Raw genomic sequence first — 22,596 nt, forward strand, 5'->3', positions numbered from 1 at the left:
TAATATTTCATTTTCACGAGAGAGATTTTCTATCTTGTCCATTAAGGATTTCTGTAGTTCAAGAATTTGTTTTTGAGAACTTCTTAATGTTCTTATCAGTTTTTTGAGATCCACTTCTTGCATTTCCTCTATCTCTTCATCTTCATAATCTTGGATTGGGGTGTCTTGTTCTTTTGGAGGCATCATAGTGTCTTCCTTGGTCTTGTTACCTCGGCTTCTACGTTTGTTGTTTGGCATGTTGGAGATAATTTATGGTTTTTGTTTTTGTTTTTTGTTTTTTGTTTTTTTTTGCTGTGGTGATTTTTTCTCGTTATACTATGCCTCTAAGTAGGCTGTCTGCTTTGATGGATCCTTAGAGGCTGTGATGGGTGTGGCCAGAAAGCTCTGCTTGATTCTTCAGGTTTAAGGCTGTGCAAAAAGTGACTCACCTTGCTCCTTGCTGGATCTCTTTCTCTCTCTCTCTCTCTCTCTCTCTTTTTTTTTTTTTTTTTGACTCAGTTGGGAAGTAATTCCGAATGGCTGAGTGGAATTGAGGGTAGTTGAAATCTGGCCTCTGTGAATATTCGTTTGATCTACTCCTGAGACCACACAAAGAGTTTATGCAGCCCTCACTGTGTTCTCAAGTTTCACCTTAGACCCAAAGTTACTGAGATTGTGTACTCATTGCCACTTTACATATGTAAAATGGTGCCTGCTCTTTGTTTTGCTCAAGTGGAGGGAGGGGCCTCTGCCTTTCCCCGCTAATGTCTCGCGTTTCTGAGGCTTTTGTCTTACCTCCTGTTCATTCCCTCGCTGGGGAGATTCTGTGGCTTAGCTCCCGCGGTTGGGTTTCCACGTGGTGGGCTCCTTGTAGGTCCTCTGTGTCACATCCACTAGACCTGGAAGCGTTTCCTCTGCAGTTTTTTTCTTGAATCTTTTCCTGAGGCTACAGTAATTCCACTTTTATGAAACTTTATTTTCCAGACTATCGGCGCACGTCCTCACTATCCACCATCTTGGCTCCACCCCCGGGGAAGGAGCTTTTAATGAGGAACATGCCCAGGCTAGTTGCCCTAATGAAGTTTTGATGCAAGTGAGAGAACCAGCTCGGAGGGCGTGGAAGGTCATCCCAAGGAAAGGGGAGATCAGACACAGTTTATCCAAGATTATACAAGGCCTAACAGAGCCCTATGCTGATTTTGTGAACAGATTAATGGAGGCTGCTGGCAATATCTTTGAGACCATGGATGAGGCTATGCCTTTAGTCCGAAGGTTAGCCTATGAACAAGCAAACAAAACCTGCCTTGAGGCTCTAAGACCTTGGCAGCACAAGGACATTCCCACCTTCTAAAAAACATCTGTAGGGATGTCATGGATGAAGTAGCCTCGGGAGAGCACGCAGCAGTTGCCAGGGCCAAAATTAACGCGATAACAGGCTAGGACGAAAATGTTTTAAGTGTGGAAAATGTCACATGAAAAAGGAATGTACAGAAAAGACAATCGGGACGCCAACCAGGACTGTGCCCTCGATGCGGTAAAGGCAACCATTGGGCAAAGGAGTGCTATTCCAAGCAAGATAAGGCAGGCAATTCACTCCTATCGCCCACCAGATTAAATGGCCAAGCGTTTACTGCACAGAGCTGTGAGCCACCAACTATTTAGTATTAACACCTCAAATGGGAATCCAGGCAATAAATGTGGAACCTCGGGAGCCCATGGATGATATCAACGGTTTAGGCGTTACTATAGGAAGGGCTACAAATTCATTAACGGGGCTTATTCAGTTGCCTTGCTCACAGCTCGATGTAATGTTCCAATCTACTAAGGGGACAGTGCAGCTGTTGCCATTGCAGCCCATCGCTCAGCTGCTAATAATAAGTCCTGTAAAGGATACTAGAGGTAATCAAGGAAAGCATTTTGCAGCCCTCACTATGACTCTTGGAGAGCGCCCACTATGGACTCTTATTATCAAAGGAAAGGCAATCAAGGGGCTGTTAGACACGGGCGCAGATGTTAGTATTATCTCCAAACAAGACTGGCCTCCTTCATGGCCCCTCCAGGAAGGAGATAACACCTTGGTAGGATTAGGCACCACTGTTGCCCCATCTCAAAGAGTGCAAGTGCTAGACTGGAAAGATCAAGAAGGCACCACAGGCAAAGTACAACCTTACGTGTGTGCTATCCCTGTAACTTTATGGGGGTGGGATGTCTTAGAGCAACTTCATTTGCAGACCTGTTGTTGGAAGCTGCGAGAGAGGACACCCTAGAAAGAGTGTTTACCATGCTAACCTCATGCTTGCAGACGGCAGGGTTACAAATTGCACCAGAGAAGATTCAAAAGGGTACCGTGGTCCAGTACCTAGGGCTAAGGTTAACACCAACCACTGTGGCTCCTTTAGATTTTGTCACATCCACCGCAGGACTTAAAACCTTAAATGACTTCCAAAAATTATGTGGTAACTTAAACTGGATACGGCCTTATTGTAAACTAAGCACTGATGAAATGCGCCCATTGTTTAACATTTTGGAAGGCAATTCACAGCTCCCCTCACCTTGTACAGCTGCAATCTTGCAGAAGGTTGAAGAACGCCTTAAAAACACGCAGATGCAAAGACGCCAGAGCTGTTTGCACGTGTTGGTGGACACTTTCTCTGGAATTGTGTCAACCACGGCTCTAAACAAAGAAGGAACTCAACAGGTTATTCAACACTGTCTACAGTCCTTTGCCGCTTGGGGGTCCCCAAAATTATCAAAACAGATAACGGGCCGGCGTACACCTCAGCCCATTTTGCTACATTCTTAAAAGAATTCGGTATAAAGCACGTTAAGGGTGTGCCCTATAATCCCCAAGGGCAGGCAATAATTGAACAGACTCACCTGTACTTAAACACTTTAATAAACAAAAAGGGGGAATAGAATATGTGGTAGCTAATTGCGATGCATTGACTATAGCTCTATAAATTTTTTGAATAGGAAAAAGTGTGGCAAAACTCCTGAGTTCATGGTGTTTAGTGAGTTCATGGTGTTTAGTGAGTACCTGGTGTTTAGTGAGTTCATGGTGTTTAGTGAGTTCATGGTGTTTAGTGATGTACTTGCAGTATTGTTTGAATAATTGTTTTGTCTTAAGGAAAAAAGACGTTGCACGTGATTTGTACTGCAGTAAATCAGCAAAGTGACCTGAGTTGGATATATTTGAAGGTATTTTGAAAGTTACATTTAAGGCTAACACCTAAGCTTTGTGTAATGTAAATAAGAATGTTTTTGCATCAGTTTTTTCCTTTGTAAATGGCATTAACATTGTTACTTGAGGTCTTGCTTAATCACTTTTGCTGTCCTGAGGACTTGAATTTCAAATTTCCTACAGGTGGCGCGTCCCTGGGAACCTAAGACAGGCACAACTCTGTGCCATACATAAAAAGGGGGAGCTGTGGGGAACCACAGGCTTGCCACCTGTGGGAACCTCCTCTACATGGTTTGCAGCAATCGGTCGACCACAAGTCCTATGAAAACGGCCAGGTGAAACAGATGAAACAGAATGGACTCTGCATAAACAACTAGGAAGAACCAGGTGAAACAGATGAACTTTCGACCTGAGGCTATACACGCCCTTTCATCTGATTGGACGATATCAGCATAAAGGGACATTGGGATCTGGGGGGGCTGGTGCGGCCTCCGCTGCTGGTGGCTGCTGCCGCGGCCCCTCCTCTTCTTTTCTCCTCTCCCCACTTTCCTTCTCTCCCCACATATATAAAGTTCCTTGAGAACCGAGAAAGGGTGAAAGTTCCTTGAGAACCGATGAACAGTGACTGTGTCGTGATTGTGTTGGACCCTCGAGGGTCCAACAAAAGTATACTACAAAGCAATAGGAGCAAAGCCATCACAGTACTGACATAAAATCAACACAACAATGAATGAAATAGAACAGAACACGCTGAAAAAAATCCATTTGCCCTCAATTGATTTTTCACAAGGTACCAAGATGGCATTTGTAAGAAGGACAATCTTTTCAATAAATGGTGTTGAGATAATTGCACATCCACAAGTAAAAATATGAAATAAAACCCTTATCTCCCCAGATATGTCAATTAATTCAACTATAAACAATTAAATCTTGTACTTGTGTCCTGGCTTCATTCCCAATTCTAAGTTCCCAGTAACGGGCACTCTGGTAAGTGGCAAATGATAGGTAAAGTAATTGAATCCCTGCCAGGGAGACCTGGATAACTATTCGGGCTCCCAGTTTTGGACAGGTCTAAGCCTTGGTTGTTGTAGATATTTGGGGAATGAATCAGTAGATGAACAGTTTCTCTGTCTCTCTCTATCCATCATCTATCTCTATCCCTCTCAAATAAATTATTTATATTGATGTTTATGGAAAATACTCTGAAGAAACACTTAAGTTATAATGTATATATTGCTAATAACAATCCTCTATCCAAAAGTGTTCCAAATCAAAGAATCATGTGCTCACCATCAGGGCAATATGTATAGGTATTAAACTGATAAATATTATTGATCATTTTTGTCACTATTTTCTCTTTTCCAAGTCTCCAGAAAAAAGTGCATCTGCAACATCAAGTTTGTGTTAGGAGATACATATCCTGTATGTGTGTGCATGTGTGTAAATATATATATCCTTACATATGTAAACATATATATTTATATATACATATATTTATATATACATACCCCCTAACACAAATATATACATATGTTTATATATATACACATAAAGGTATATATCTGAGAGAGGGAGCTGCAACTGGTGGATTCTGCTCATATTTCTGCCTATATTCAATCAATCTCCCTGGCTTATCCAGAGGATGAGTAGCTGCAAAACAAAATAATCTTAAAGAACTTAAAGTCTTCCATAATGTTTAGAAAAATACAAACTCTAAGATTTTAGCAAACTGTGAGATCCTCGTAATGTCCAAGACCAAGAACAAAAATCGTGTAGAGGAAAACAAAATGTTATTGGAGCATCATGAAATCTTTGTAAACAGAAAAACCTTTGTCTGTGTATTTCTTTATCTTTCTGTTTAAACCAGAAACAAAAGTTTTGAAGCTGGTCAAGTGTTTCTGAAATACCTCCACCCCAAAACATTATCTACTCAATATGTTTTTCATCGATGTAGTGGAATCTTTAAATGTATGGTAACAAAATAATCGGTGAGATATATTTCAATCTGACTTATTAGACCACTTATTTAGGGCTTGAAAAAACTGGTTTTTGCAAATCTTGGCCTAATAACCACAAATGTGGTAAATAGACAACTGAAAAACAAGTTCAAAGAAGAGAACTTCCTTGAACATAATTTCGGACTGCCTTGGACACTTTCCTCTTTTCTCTTGAAGAAAAGCAGGAGAAATGACCAGGAGGAAACTCAAAAAGCTTAATATGTATTTCCTGCTGTTTGCAGGATACAGAATCCTGGTTTTGACAGAGACCTGAGAAGTTTAAATATACAATATGTATGCTATGGCTAGCCAAGTAGATAATGATGGAAAAAAAGATAGAGGGAGAGAAAAGAGGGAAAAGCAGAAGAAGAGGAAAAGAAGAGAAGAAAGGGACAGATTGTAAGTCACTGGTGTTATTAGCTATGTTATATTCCACAACTCCCCAAATTCATTTGCTGAATTCCCAACCCCATTTAATCAGAATATAACTGTATTTGGAAATGAGGTCTTTAAAAAGGAAATTAAGACTAACTGAAATTATTAAAAACCTAAATCACGATGATAAATTATTTTAAAAAGGTTGTTTGTACACAGACACACACACACACAGAGAGAGAGAGTAACCATATGAGGATACTAGAAGCAAAGAGCGATTTTGTAAGCCAAGAAGCCCCAGAAGAAACCAACACTGTCATTGCTGTGGCCAAGGCTTTATAGCCTGAAGAACTGTGGGGGAGTCTACTTCTGGTGTCTAAGCCACCCAGTCTGGTACCGGTTTATGGCAGCCTTAGCCAAGTACCACAACTGGGAACACCTTGAAGCTTGACTTTACATAATGGAGAGTGATATGTGAACATTATTCTCAGTCGGAGAATTACACTGACACGAGACTTAGTAACAGGTGAAACAGCATAAAAAATTGTATAAGTTGCACACAGCAAAGAAATCTTCATAAAGAAATGAAGACCTGAAGAAGAGTCAAAAGGTAAATACTTTTATATTAGGATGAACAGAAAGAAGCTATTGTGGAAAGGTAACTCTATTATGTGAGGAGGCTGAAAGAAGATATGAAATATTTTAACAAGATCTGTTTATACAAAGTTCTTTCAGCTATGACTCATTGTCAAAAACGTTTCTTTTCTCCTTGTATACAAAGGGTGGCAGGAGGGTCTTTCACATAGGACTTTTTAATCTCATGTTTTCAGGAAGTAAACTGGAAATTAGATTGTCCTTCTTGCACCTGTTGTTTCTCAAGTTCCTGTAGCTCAAATTAATCTTTACGCTCAAGTGCAACATTTGGAAATGGCACATTCTTTATTAGAAAATTCACGAGAATTGAACTGACAGGCGTTATTAGGCTCTTTCAAATAGTGCCATTTGATCTTCTTATACGTGCAGTAACATCTCCATTTTATAGGAATATGCAATGGCAGTATTTCACAACTTCTTGCCACACGTAAATAGAAGAGCATGGACTCAACTCTGGTGCACTGCCATTTCAGTGCAGACACTATCCTCTACGCTTGGCAGTGTCCCACTGTTACATCATCTGATAACTGCTCAAAATAAATTAAAAAAAGATATGTAAAATTCCTTCCTAATGGAGAATACCATTAATATTAAAACACACACACACACACACATACACACTATTTTTCTACTTTAATTGGCTCAGAAATTTTTATAGTGCACTTATTGTTTATTTAGGTGTATGCATTTAGGGTAGGTTATTTGTCCGAGTAAGAGTAACCTGTACCTTTGAGGAAATCACGATTTGAGGGAACTATGTTGCAATGTGAGATATTTACAGGGCTCCTATCATCCCTAAAACACTTCTCTGAGAAATAAACATAAGCAGTAAGACAAGAAAAAGTTGAAAATGGATAGGAAAGCATGGGAGATTTTTTAAATCACCTTATAAAGTACAGGATATTTATTAGAAAGTCTAGATATCTGAAGTCTAGATATCTGAAGATGTTAAAAATTATGTAAAGTAGAACTAAGAGCATACAAGACAGTATACATTTCACATCAAGTATTCAATATTTGACAGGTTTTGTGTTTTTCAAAAGATCATTTTCTGTTAAATTAATATATACCTGAAGGATATAGAACACTTAATTTAGTATTTTATCAATGTTTGCCCTGTTTAGTGTTCAAAGCTATAAAATAAGGTGATAAGCAGGTCAAGTATTGCCAAATATATACATATCTGAAATCTAATAATGTCAAGGCTAAGAAAAAACCAAAAATGCTGCCATACAAAAATACAACTAATGACAATAATTTCTACTGAGCTGCATTTCCTAAACTGTGTTCTGTAAAATTATAAGTACTACTTATAGAGGTTAACAGGTTACATAACACTATAAGGGCACTAGAAGATTTCAGAGTCTACAATTTGGGAAAAGACTAATTAATCAAGGTTTAAAAAGTATTTTTATAAAACTTTTTTTTATAAAACTTTTAATGAAGAATGTCCTGTGTAACTCTTCAAAATATCGTTTGAGCATGGAAAATATTTTTGGAAAAATTTTTATTTTTTTTCAAAGATTTATTTTCTTTATTTGGAAGGCAGAGTTACACAGAGAGAGAGAGAGGAGAGAGAGACAGCAAGAGAGATCTCCCATCCTCTGGTTCACTACTCAAATGGCCCCAATGGCCAGGGCTGAACCAGGTGGAAGCCAGGAGCCTGCAGTATTATCCAGTTCTCCCAGGTGAGTACAGGGGCCAAAGTATTTGTGCCACCTTTCTGCTGCTTTTCCCATGCATATAAGCAGGGATATAAATAGGAAGTGGAGCAGCCAGGTCTCAAACCAGTCCCCGTGTGGGCTGGCAGTGCTGCAGGTGGTGGCTTTTCCCACTATACCACAGTGCCGACCATTTTTTTTTTTTTTTTAAGAGGCAGAAGCCAGGATTCTGGAATTTAGTCCAAGTCTCTGTGGGTGGAATTGCTCCAAACATCACTACTGTCTCCCAGGGTATACATTAGCAAGAAGCCTGAATCAGAAGCACAGCTGGGGCTGACCCAGGCAAATTCATGAGATGTGAGGATTAATATCTGTATCTTAACTGCCAGACAAAATGTATGCTTCTCTAAGAACTTTTAATATCATAAAAGATTTGAATGTGCCTTGAGTCACAGTATAAAAAAAAATTCTAACTGAAGAATAAGTCAGTTAGAAACATTCTTATTTATTAAATAAATCAATGTGTTTAGTTTTGCATTTCATAAATTATAATGTATATAGTTTACTATAGTACACAAAATGTAAGTCTCATGATATAATTTCTGCCAAAAACACAAGGCAAATTGTTTAAAGACATTTAGGGGTAAAGTGACCAGCAGCATTATAATACCCAAATCAAAATGAACCAGAATTGTGAAATTTCATAGTACTTTTCCATTTAAATTATAATTTATTATAATTTAATAATTTTAATTACTACAATGTATCATTCTTGGCAAAACTGTGACTTTAGTGAGGAGAGTGAGGTGAGTGAGACACTTGCCTTAGGCGCAAAATTCAAGGGGATGACAAAAAGTCAGTAATCAAAAGAAATCATTTTTAATGCAATCTTTTCAAAAAACCTAAAATTAATGCAAAAATCTGTGATGAACAAAATATCAAAATTTTCATTAAAATAGATTCAGTATTACTGAATTTTCTTTTCTTGCCTTAGGCTCTAATGCAGTTCATCACTCCATGGGTCTTTGCCATAATTTTCTCCATAACTTAGGTGGAAATTGTATGTACAAAATTTGAAACATAAAACTTGCCGGTTCATAAGTAGCACAAAATCTTGTTGAGTTCTTCATGATTGGTCTGGTTTACAATTTTCTCATTATTTTTTATATGATTTTGAAGATTTTATTTTCTGAAAATAGAAACTACAAAATTGAACAGGGAGGAAAAGCGAACTCTTAAAATCCTGAGGATCTGATTCAACACTGAATTCAAAAACCACAAACTATAATTATTAAAGTTACTAAAGTGACAAAACTACAGAAACATGGTATACTGGATTTTATTAAGGTTTTTAAGATTTTTTAGGTGTTGAAGTGTGTAAATCTCCCTTTCTGTTGTAAATAAATCAATTTAGATCACAAATAAATCAGAATGGACTCTCCCATCCAACCTAATAGTATATATTCCTGTGGTGAATATGGAAGACATTGATTTCATGGGAATTAACATCCAATCATGAATTCCATAAACGTTGGCAATTAGAAAATGTTAAAGTGCATGAAATATGGACTCTACACTGATGTTTAGAGAAGGTTTATAGCATATAAGTGCCAACATAAATATTTAAAAATTACAGTAAAGTGCTGGCGCCGCGGCTCACTAGGCTAATCCTCCGCCTTGCGGCGCCAGCACAACGGGTTCTAGTCCCGGTCGGGGCACCGATCCTGTCCCGGTTGTCCCTCTTCCAGGCCAGCTCTCTGCTGTAGCCAGGGAGTGCAATGGAGGATGGTCCAAGTCCTTGGGCCCTGCACCCCATGGGAGACCAGGAGAAGCACCTGGCTCCTGCCATCGGATCAGCGCGGTGCGCCAGCTGCAGCGCGCCTACCGTGGCGGCCATTGGAGGGTGAACCAACGGCAAAAGGAAGACCTTTCTCTCTGTCTCTCTCTCGCTGTCCACTCTGCCTGTCAAAAATTAAAAAAAAAAAAATTACAGTAAAGCTTGTATTGTTAAAATTTGTAGATTTGCACTGTTAAGGCTTTTCTGTAATACTGCACAAATTTTATATTCACTATATCATAATTTCTACTGTTGCTGCATCAGAGAAAGCATACAGATATTTCTACCTTTTAATGCAGAATAAGTCCAGGAAAATGTTGTTAATTTTTGCATTTGGCATATTCCCTTTTCAAGTCAACGTTCCTTCCAATCTCACATCACCAACCTACTTTCAGCACCTAGTTTAGTATATTTTGGCAAGTGCTTAACAAATACAAGTCTCCAAAGATGAATGGTGTTCATCAGTTGTATCATATCATTGAAAATATGATAAATTAGCTGAACTAGCATTTTGCATCTGTCTTCAGACATGATTTCAAGCTGTATAACCCACAACAAAGCATCTGTCTCTGATGTGGAAGAAGAATCTATATCCACTGCAAATCATGGGAACCACCGCTTCCTAGATTCACAAACAACTAACCAGACTGATTGGGAGAACAAAATTTCCACCTCTGCCACGTCTGGAAAAAAGTGGATCTGAGAAGAGTTCTGGAGCAGGAAGACCTTCCTCTTTTACTATGACCTAAAAGTAAGAGCCCTAAAAGGTGATGGTCACATCCTTTTTCAGCCAAGCACTCTTCCATCATTTTATTATGCTTTGCTGCTGCTCAGGCAGGCAAGTAGAAGGATTCCATATGGATTGACACCTCCTTACTGAGTCTATCCTACATGATCACAAAGTCTTCATATGGCCATGAAAAAAATAATCTCATTATAGCTATTTCAAAAGAGCAAACAGGGCATCCATGAAGTCTGTAATAGGCCAGCTGAAGTGCAAGTGGAACAAATGTATCGTTGAGAAGTGTCTTAGCTTTTTGCCAAAAACGTGAAGTCATACGCTGCAATCTGCAGATCACATGCCTCCTTGAGACAGATATTAAGCTTTGGCTTGGTTGATGCCATTATATATTTTCTCATCCACCCTGAAGACTTCCTCTGGAAGTGGCAATTTCCACACTTTCTCTAAGTCTTCCCGTCTTCTTTTACTTTGTACAATTTTCTCATCAGTGAATTGGCAATGTGCACAAGTACCATTGCCTCATATGGAGCATGATAACAATTGCAAAGACATCATTAGAAAAAAAAATCAAGTTATAGGATTTTTCACCCCAGCACACCATAGGCTCTCCACCAAAGAACATTGCAATTATCTGAGAATAACCCTTTGGTATTACATATGGCTTGTCCTGAATTTTTTCTAGCAAAGTCAAGTTCTCCGGATCAGGAGCAATCAGATTGTCTTATGCGTTAACCCACTGGGTCTGTTCCTCACTAGTTAGCACTGCTATGCCAGGTCCATCAGGTGTACTGTAGCACTTCATGTAGATGTGCATCAGTTGTCTGAGAAACTCTGGTAGGGTGACCACACATCCTTCATGTAATACATCAAGGACAAAACTCAATCATGACACAGCACTGCAAGTTGACTTGGGGAAGGCTCTTCATTTTCAGTCCTAAAATTATTCATAACTGAATCTCTAGTAATTCTTGGAACTTACAGGTAGAAAACAGCATTCAGAATTGATGTATATTTAGAGGACTGTTTTCATCTTATAAAGGGTGCTTTTTCTTGCCTTAATATCTGCCAGCAGTTCAAGTTATGCCAAAAAATTGTACTGCCACTTTCTAATTGAGTACCTTCTTTTGGAAGTATTCAAGATGGGGGAAAGGACCTACATAGTTGACATTCAGTTGTGATGGATTATGAACACCCATGTTGGCAACATTCAGCCACCATCCCTCCAGTCCATTTATTTTCCTTTTTGCTCTTTCAAATAATTTCTGGTGCAATATTGCTCCAATTCCATTTTGAAATTTTCACAAACTATTTCTTCAGTTTTCTTATATTCTTCCTCATTTACGAAAGGCTTCACTCTTCAGATGAATATGGGCTGGAATCCATGATTCTGACTTCTCTGGTTCATCTTCGGAGAGCAAACCTCTTGGTTCCTACTGGCATTGGGAGGCAGTTGGTTGGCTTTATATAGTGGAGAAGATAATTAATGGCTGTTTTGAAGATTGTCAAGCTGTCCTGCTGATTGAAGCCTTATTTTTCAGCATTAATTTTAAAAAGGTTTCAGGCTGGTGTTGTGGCATAGTGGGTCACCACCAGCAATGCCAGCATTCCATATGGGTGCTGGTTTGTGTCCTGGCTGCTCCATTTCCATTCCATCTCCCTGCTAATGGCCCAGGAAAAGCAGAGGAAGATGGCCCAAGTGTTTGGACCCCTGCCACCCATGTGGGAGACCCTGAAAAAGTTTATGGTTCCTGGCTTCATCCTGGCCCAGCTTTGGCCAGTGCAGCCATCTAGGGAGTGAACCAGCAGATGAAGATCACACTTTCTCTCCCTCTCTTTGTGTAACTCTGACTTTCAAATAATAAAATCTTAAAAGAAATGTTTTCAAGCCTCAAAGTTTCAAAGACACAGGTAATAAGGAAATTGATTTATATGAAAATACATTTATTAGGCATGCTCCGTCTTTTATGTTACCAAATTATTTTGACAGCTTAAACAGGATTTTTTAAAAAATATGCCGTGTTTCCACTGGGATCTCACTCACAGAGATCTCGGTCTTTAATGTGCTGTACACTGTTATTTAATGCTATAACTAGTACTCCAACAGTATTTTTTTCACTTTGTGTTGCTATATGGGGGCAAACTGTTGAAATCTCTACCTAATATATACTAAACTGATCTTCTGTATATAAAGAGAATTGAAAATGAATCTTGATGTGAATGGAAGGGGAGAGTGAGTGGGAAAGGGGAGGGTTGCGGGTGGGAGGGAAGTTATGGGGTTGGGGGAAGCCATTGTAACCCATAAGCTGTACTTTGGAAATTTATATTCATTAAATAAAAGTTTAACAAATGAAAAACAAAAATGCCGTGTGGTAGGTAGCTAGATTACAAGGAAGTTTTTTCAACAACACTCGTTAGGAACCTAATGGTATTAAAAAGTCTAGAATCTATCCAGGGAGTCATTTGCAATTTGCCCACTAGGAAAGTCTGTTTTGTACAGATTGTGTATTTATTTGAGCAGTAAAATAGATGCAAAGTATATTTTGCCTTGCACTATTTTTCCTTATGTTTAATTGTAACTTACAGCCAGAAAGAAGATGTAAAATACAATCAAGTAGGGGAGCAAAACACATTCAGAGAAGCAATTCTGATCATAAGCATGTGGTATCTATAGAAACTGTTATGTTGGAAAAGGGCTTGCCATTTCAATGATTAAGTTAATGAAGGTATCATTAGATCTCTATTTTAACATAGCAACTTCATTACATATTACACTTTATGCAGCTGAGCTGTTACAGTTCTAATTTAGCTTTTCATGATATTGGAATCAGAAATTCCTTCATTTCCCAGGGAACAAAAGGAATGCTGAATATTTAAGATAAATAATTTTTCTGTTTAGAAACATGCTAACATGTTGTGGTGAGATAGCTTGATGAGTGAATTCCTCAATCAGAATTGCATGTTCTGTCTCTTACATGAAATGTAGGCTCACTCCATGAGGCTACCAGACCTGGTTCAATCCAGGAGAACACACAGGTGTTCAATTAGATGGGGGAAATGCTCTCCAGGTCATAAAAGCCGATATGTCACATGGAATACTACAGCATTTCTTAAATAATAACAATAAGCTGAAGAGAGAAAGGAGGAGAAAAGGGTTACATGCTTTAAGTACCAAACTATTTTCCAATTTTTATTTATAAGTAAAAGTTTCCACTTATCATGGGAACAAATCTGTGGTACTATGGATTGACTAATCATCTTTTGTTTTCTTCAGACAAACTAGAATAATTTTTCTCTAATGTTAAAATGTCTTTTCCTTCAAACGAAACTGTTTTATATGAATCATATTCATAATTTTATAGGGGGCATTTTCAGATAAGGAATAGTTGGATGTTCCAGTTAACTTGTTAGATCAGCAGTGCTGTTGGATTTATCTGTAAGTATCACAGTTACTCCTTTTCCTAGTAGATCTGCTTAGGAGTACCCAAACTGTATATATTCTCTCAAAGGGCCATTATAACTTTTACAGAGATACTCATCGCAATGTACATTGTTTCTCTTGCTGATGCCTCCCTGCATGAAGTCACATTACAGCATTTATGTGAGTAAACTACATGATCTCACTTTAGAAATATAGGCCTAACAGATAATTGAGACTAGAAAGTATGAATAAATAAACACATTATTCAAATTATTTAAATGAAGGCACACATATCAATATAATAATCTCTAAAACAATTTTGAGTGAAATAAGCATTGTGCAAAGTACAGGAATAACATGTTATGCAAAACCTATACAGTTTGTGTATGTACAGAAACACATATTTATGGATGGCAAAGTGTAAATGTAGTAACTTTTTTACAATGCAGAGAAAGATAAACCTAAGTTCAAAATAGAAATTAACTTTTGTGGCCATCATTTGTTTTTATAAAGCTTTATTTCATGAGCTGAGAGGATGGACATATTGGTGATCAAATAGTATATACAATTTGCAAGCACAAGAATCTAACATAATGATACACAAGAATATATATTAATACCAACTTCTAACTCCAAATTACATTTACAAACATTTTGAAGCATGTGCTGTAGAGCATGGGATGATGGTGAAAGGGAATAAAATGTATTTACTCATGAAAAAGTAGGAAATATAATTTATTTCAAAATTAGAGGACACGAGTTAATATATCACGATAAATATTTAATCCTGGCATTTCTAGCTCAGTTTATAATCTGATAATTTGGTTTTACTTCTTGTTCTCTTTCCTAATGTTTACTTGTTGTATCTTCATTTGCTTCATCATCTCATAATATCACAGAAAATCCAGTCTGATATCTCAGCTCCTCACCCCTCAATGCAACTCATCATTAAACAACAAACTCTATCAACTTTTTAAATTTAATCTCAAATGGTCTTTTGGAAACATCCTGAGAGATAGGCACCATAATGAAAAGACATACTGACTGCAGATTTGATATATTGTTCTAACTAGATTTCTAATGCACAAAGAAGACAACTGTTTTCTATTCTTTTACAGTTCAGAACAATGTATATTGTAAATGACAAATACTGAAATGATCAGTCAGTATGAACTAAATATGTATTGTGCAAAAAAAAATAATTACTAAAAGTTTAATGTACTGTGAAGTCCACTCATTGTTCCAGTCATTTCATGAGTCAGGAAGTATGATAGGCCATGAAATATAAATCTAATTAACCCATTCCCAAAGAACTCAGCATTTTAGATGAGAAATACAAAAGTAGGCATATTGGGTAGGGTTGTGCAAGAAATAAATGCTGCAATCTAAGTAGAAAATGATCCCAGTTTAATGAAGCAACTATTTAAACAGTATGAGCAAGAGAGAAAAGAGGCAGATTGAAGAATGGATCTGGAGGGCAGAAATACAAAAACCCAGAACACCAGGAAACTGCATGTAAGTTGAAAAGAAAACATGCCCAAGGAATTCTGGAATCATACAGAGTGGTGGATAGGGAAACTTGCAGTAGTAGAAACTGAGAATAATGTCATTTCTTTCTTCAGTTCCATTTCTTTATAATACTTCATAATGACTCCACTTCTAGTTCAGGAATGAGGTGAGAATACTGTTCATAACCTTGAATTATTCAATGTACAGACAATGACAAAGGATGGGTTTGCATTTTTTTAGAATAGAGTTATTTATATAATTTCCTTTCTAATAGATGGACCCACTGAATAGTAGGATCAGCATTTCACATAGTTTCCACCTCAGAGCTCAGGTATCAGTCTCTACTCTGGAAGTATGGGCTCCAGCCTGAATAGGTAAACGTCACATCTTTCACTACCTTTAATTCTTCCACTGCAAATTTTAATTAAAAGAAGTATAAGAGAAAGTTCTGCCTCCAATTTGGGAGAGTAATGGCTCTTCCCACAAGTATCACTTGTAACTCTGAACCAATACTCATGCATATGAATCACAAACTATAAGTGAAATACATGAAACTACCTGAAGGCTGTGGGAATTTTTTCTAATGACAAAGTACTAATATCATTAAAAAATAGAACAAACAAAACAGTATACAATGGCTTCTGCATTTTTCATGTAAAGGAAAATTAAACACTGTTGCTTCTACCATGTCTTACAGAAAAAAATGCTGAAGGAAATGTGAGAGATTAAAGGAAAGTAATTGTAGAAGACACTTGGATATTAAATAATGAACATTAAAATAGTAAAAAATAAAAATACATTTGCTCTTAGGTACTTTGAAATACATATCATACAATTATTAATATTTTTCATAGTTTATAATAAATGTAAGAATAATATATATGAAAAAGGAATATAAAGGCTTGTAAGCAAGTGTTTCAAAGGCCTAGATTCAAGTTTCTACACTTTTGGAAACTAAAAAAATGCTAACTCTAATTTGAGTTGTGAAAAAATTAGGATGTGTGATTCTTAGACTAATCAGTGAAAAATAAGATACAGCTACAATACCAAAAATACTGGAAAGGTATTTTTAATTTATTAAATAGAAGACAGAAAATGGAAATGGAGTATGAAAAAGATAAAACAAAAACAAATAGTGAAATTTTAGACATACATCCAGCCATGATAATTATCACATCATATGCTAATGGATTAAAAACACCAGTTGAAAACCAAAGGATAAGATTGAATAAATGCATGACCCACCTGTCTGTAGTCAACAAGGGGTGCACTTTGCAAATAGATACAGAGGTGGTCAAAAGTCCGTGAAAATAAGTCAGTCCCAAAAAGACAAATACCATATGGTTTTTCTGATCTGTGGTAACTAATAGAGTACCTTATAGGTAATGTATAAGAATGAAGTTGACATTTTCAGATTTGATAGTCATTTACAGCCTTTGTCTACTGTCGAAGAACAGTGCTTTTTTTTTTTTTTCTTTCTTGAACTCTTTACTTAGTGTAGGGTTAATCTTATGAATATAAAGTTAACTGAAAATAGATCTTTGTAAAAATTAAGAGTGGGAATAGGAGAGGGAGGAGGAAGAAGGATGGGATCTTAGGCAGGAAGGATAGTACGATGGGAAGTATCACTATGTTCCTGAATCTGTATATATGAAATACATGAAACTTGTATAACTTAATAAAAAAATTTAAAAAAGAAAGTCCATGGAAAGAAAAAAACATATGCCTTGGAAATAATAAGAAGACTGAATTGTTTTGTTAATATCAGGTAAAATGGATTTCAAGTCAAAGAGGCAAATTTCAGAATCATAAAGTCAGGGGGGAGTGTCAATTCATCAGGAAGATGTAACCATACCCAATATTAATACTCCTAGTGAGAACCTCAAATGCATGACCTAAAATTCACAAAATTAAGGGAAGAAATACAAATTCTAAATCACAGGATGCAGATTTCATGATGCACAATTAGAAAAAAGAATAAAATTAAAAATAAAAACTTATAAGGACATAGAGGACTCTATGAAACATAATTTAATTGATATTACAATTTAACACAATTTAATTGATATTACAAAATATCAGATTTAAAAATTTTGTTTACACGTTTTACAAATGTATGTTAAGAAGCTAGATCATAAAATAAGTCTCAATTTATAATGATTCAAATACTATAAAATATATTATCAGATCACACTGGTATTATATTGATAACAAAGAATAATAGGATGCTTAGAAAATCAACAAAGATTTATAAATTAACCATACTATTTTAAATAACACAATGGTCAAAGGAACAAAACTTACTGAATAGAAAATATGTCAAGACAAATAAGTAATCAAAACAAAGTATATCAAACTTTGTGGGATAAAGGTAAAATAGTATGTAGAAGAAATGTATTAGTGTCACTTTATTTTTAAGTTAAGAAAAGTCTAATATCACAATCTAAGTTTCTACTTCCAGAGACCAGAGGGAAAAAAGCATAGTAAATCCATATCAAGTAGAAGGAAAGATAATAAAAACAAAAGGAGTGCCTTGGCTTTCCATGCCTAAAATACTCTCATGGGCTCTTCAGCCAGACTCGAATGCCTTAAGGGCTGATTCTGAGGCCAGACTGCTGTTTAAGACATCTACCATCCTATGAGTCTGCTGTGTATCCCGCTTCCCAAGTTGGATCATTCTCTCCCTTTTTAATTCTCTCAGTATTATCAGACACTAGTCTTGTTTATGTGATCCCTTTGACTCTAAGACCTATCAGTATGATCAATTGTGAACTGAAATTGATCACTTGGACTAGTGTGATGGCATTGGTACATGCCACCTAAGAGGACCTAAATGAAAGATCTCTGCGAGTGAGATCCCAGTAGAAAGAATGGGCCACCAAAGAAGGAGGTACCTTTCTCTGAAGGGAGGAGAGAACTTCCACTTTGACTATGACCTTGTCTAAATACGATGGAAGTCAGCAAACTCAAAAGACTTCCATAGCCTTGGCAACTCATGACAAGAGCCTAGGGAGATTATTGACGCCATAAACAGGAGTGTCAATTTGTTAAGTCAACAACAGGAGTCACTGTGCACTTACTCCTCATGTAGGATCTCTGTCCTTAATGTGTTGTTCAGTATGAATTAATGTTATAACTAGTACTCAAACAGTATTTTACACTTTATGTTCTGTGTGGGTGCAAACTGATGAAATCTTAATATATACTAAATTGATCTTCTGTATATAAAGATAATTGAAAATAAATCTTAATGTGAATGGAATGGGAGAGGGAGCAGGCGATAGGAGGGTTGTGGGTGGGAAGGAAGTTATGGGGGGGAAAAAGCCATTGTAATCCATAAACTATACTTTGGAAATCTATATTTACTAAATAAAAGTTAAAAAAAGAAACAAATTAACTAGAAGACAGTAAAGAAAGTTATTCTTGTTGAAACCTAGTTCTTTGAAAAATAATCAACAAAATTGATAAACAATTAGTTGGAAAAATCAATAAAAAACAGAAAACACAAATTATTAAAGAGGTTGTATTAAAAGATCTTATAAATTAAAAAATTATAAGAGTGGGGCCAGCATGGTGGTGCAGTAGGTTAATCCTTTGATGCAGCACTGGCATCCCATATGGATGCCGGTTCTAGTCCCGGTGGCTCCTCTTCCAGTCCAACTCTCTACTATGGCCTGGGAAAGCAGAAGATGGTTCGAGTCCTTTGGCCCCTGCACCTACGTGGGAGACCAGGAAGAAGCTCCAGGCTCCTGGCTTAGGATCAGCAATTCCAGATGTTGCGGTCATTTGGGGAGTGAACCAACAGACAGAAGACCTTTCTCTCTGTCTCTCCCTCTCACTGTAACTCCACCCCTCAAATAAAATCTTTTAAAAAATTGTAAGAGAACATCATGGACTACTTTATGCCATCAATAATTAAGCTACATAAAACCACTATTTGAAATTGAGAAGAGGAAACGGATATCTTGAATATCTCTGCCTCTACTGAAGAAGTTAAATTCAAAACAGAAAATTATGAAGAAAGATCTAGGCTAAAATGATTCACTGGCAAATTCTACCAAATATTTAAGAAAGAAATAATACTAATTCCATACAAACTCAGAAGATAGAAAGGCAGAGAAATATTTTACAGTGAATTTTATAATGGTGACATTGCCAGAAAAAAAAAAAAAAACTTTTAAATACGTAATTCTACAGACTGCCAATATCCCTCAAAAACACAAGCATCCACAGCAACGTATTAGTGAATCAAATATAGTACTGTATATAGTTTTGAAAGGGTAACACACAATAACCAACTGAGATATTTCCCAGGAATGAAAGTGTTAAAACACTTTGAAAACCAATCAATATAATTTGTCATAATAGAATAGGGAAAAACCTTGCAAGTAATTTAATAAATGCAGTAAAACTATTTAATGACTATCAGAAAAGTGGTAATTAATGGGAGCGTCCTTATTCTGGAAAAAGGAATCCTGAAAAACTTGCACAGGCACAGACACACCAAAATAGAGTTGCTATAGTGATATCATTTTGAATTCAAATGCTAATGACAGAAATACAACACTGGAAATAGACTCCACCAGGCCTCACAGTTTTGCTTTGTATATTTCTATTGTGCTCATTTATTCTTAAGCTAACAATTCAAATAAAAAATACTTGTACCTCTAGACGTTCTTGATTTCAACAACTCATGATATGAAAAAATTTGCATAAATTTAAAATTATTCAACTCAAATAAACTTTATCTTTTAACTTCATTTTCATGTGAACTTTTTGAAGTAGCTTTTAGACTCTGGTTCCTTTTCCTCATCTGTATAATGGGAATAATGATAGTAATCACAGAGATTTTTGTAAGGGTGAAATGAGTTGATTTACATGAGAAGCTTAGATTAGCACTTACTACATAGTAGGTGCTTTGTGCATTACTTATTATGAATAATACAATAATTCTTCAGTGAAACTGATAATGTCCTTTCATATCACAGAACTTGAATATGAACACCCACTATCAGTCAGATTGCCAACATTTTTCTCTCTCTCTAAATGGTTACTTCATTGAGATTTTTCTCATCTCATTTGTTTTCATCTAAAATGACTGCTTTTATTTATTGTACTATGTGGATCTGCTAAATAAAATATTAGTATCACCACTATATATTCATAATATTTACATCTAATTGATTCCAATTTGTCTGAACTGCAAAAAAAATATATTTCTGTAGAACATAACTTAATAATACTCATACTGGCCAGCGCCGTGGCTCACTTGGCTAATCCTCCGCCTGCGGCGCCGGCACATCGGGTTCTAGTCCCGGCTGGGGCACTGGATTCTGTCCCCCTTGCCCCTCTTCCAGTCCAGCTCTCCGCTGTGGCCCAGGAAGGCAGTGGAGGATGGCCAAAGTCCTTGGGCCCTGCACCCGCATGGGAGACCAGGAGAAGCACCTGGCTCCTGGCTTCGGATCAGCGCAGCGCCGGCCGTAGCAGCCATTTGAGGGTGAACCAACAGAAGGAAGACCTTTCTCTCTGTGTCTCTCTCTCACTGTCTAACTCTGCCTGTTAACAAAAAAAAAAAAAAAGGAAAAAAATACTAGTCATACTTTCCACAATTACTGAAAAATTTCAGAATCACAACAAAGCAATTTTAAATACAGGATCACATTAATGATTTTTTTTATTTATTAATAAAAAAGTGAGTATCTGGATAATTGAAGAGTATTTGGTAATTATAATAAGTGCTCCTGGGGCCAGAGCTGTGGCAAAGCAGGTTGTGAAGGGAACCTAAGTCATATGTCCAGGGGCTCACTGCTTCACTGCTTGTTAGTGTACAGATTCACTCAGGTCTGCCTGATTCCAGAGTCATTAATACGTTGTTTCTGTGGCCGAAGTTGTAGCATAGTGGGTTAAGCCATGGTTTGCAATACTGGCATACAATATGGATGTTGGTTCAGGTTCTGGCTGCCCCACCTCCCATTAAGCTCCCTGCTAATAAGACTGGAAAAGTAACAGAAAATGGTCCAAGTGCTTATACCCAGCCACCCATATGGGAGACCTAGATGGTGTTCCAGGCTCCTGGCTTCAGCCTGGATTGGCCCTGGCCACTGTAGCTACACTTGTAGCCATTCTTATTCTTATTCTCTCTCTCTCTCCCTCTCTGTCTCTCTTTCCCTTCCTTCCTCCTATCCTCTCTCCTTAATTCTGCCTTTCAAATAAGTAAATTAATTTTTTAAAAATGTTATATTATGGTTATGTGTAAGATGTACTATTAAGTCCACAACCAAACCATTTTACCTGTGTAGAACCCTTGCAATAGCTGCATTCGCTAGCATTTTTGTCATGCACTCTGAGAACTGATGTTTTGCACTACTCAGCACCACGTGCCTTGTCTGGCTGTGAATTATCCATATCAACTCTAGAATAACACACATGGCCCCCAATTCATTGACTTCCTGGAGCCACACAAATGTAATCCTTGAAAGCCTGCCTGCACTTGGACTTTTACAAAACCAGAAGGTATTCCTTCCTAGCTAGTACATTACTTGCATTTGATTTCTTTATATCAGGTTGTAGAACATATCTTGTAACACTTCAAGTCATTATGTCTTTTGCTGGAAAATTGCATCCTAGCAGCAGGTCCATCCCACACCATTGATTATAACTCTCCTTCTACTTCTCTCTGATTTATTCTAGTCATGCTTGTTTTTAACTAATTTTTAAAAGATATTTAGACTGTTTTCTATCTGGATACACCCCAATAACAAGAGATGCACATTTATTCCCTCAGCCTGATGGAGTACAATATACACTTAAAGTAGAGGACTTCATTTCCCTTATCAAATTAAAAAACAAATAGTTTTACTTACATAGTAATTCAAGTAATTAATATAAAAGAATTTAATCTTGAAACCAAAAGCCTTTCTGCCTCTCACTCTTACTTCTACAGTAAGAAAATCTGCATTAAAAATGAGATAAATATTAGCAAATTTGCACCTAAAGAATTTATATCTATTTCACAAACACAACAACGAAGTTTCCACATATATTGACTACATTTGTTAGGGTTCAAACAGGAAAAAAGTAACTTCTAAATTTCTAATGGAAAATTGTTGACTTGTGGCATGGATAATGGCATAGTTAAGAAACAACCCAAAGATGGTGAGGTAACCCTATGATTAGTAACAGCAGGAAAGTCTGCTGTCATTCCTAGGACGAGAACAGTAGCAAAACAAGCTGGAGGTAGAAG

At 36.9% G+C, this 22,596-nt stretch overlaps 1 pseudogene; it reads right to left on the bottom strand.

Moving 5' to 3' along the window:
• Positions 1-1,326: 1,326 nt before the first annotated feature.
• On the bottom strand, positions 1,327-21,781 carry LOC133762882 (peroxisomal carnitine O-octanoyltransferase-like; annotated as a pseudogene).
• Between the last annotated feature and the right edge of the window lie 815 nt (positions 21,782-22,596).

This window comes from Lepus europaeus, chromosome 1 (assembly GCF_033115175.1).
Source record: "Lepus europaeus isolate LE1 chromosome 1, mLepTim1.pri, whole genome shotgun sequence".
NCBI lineage: Eukaryota > Metazoa > Chordata > Mammalia > Lagomorpha > Leporidae > Lepus > Lepus europaeus.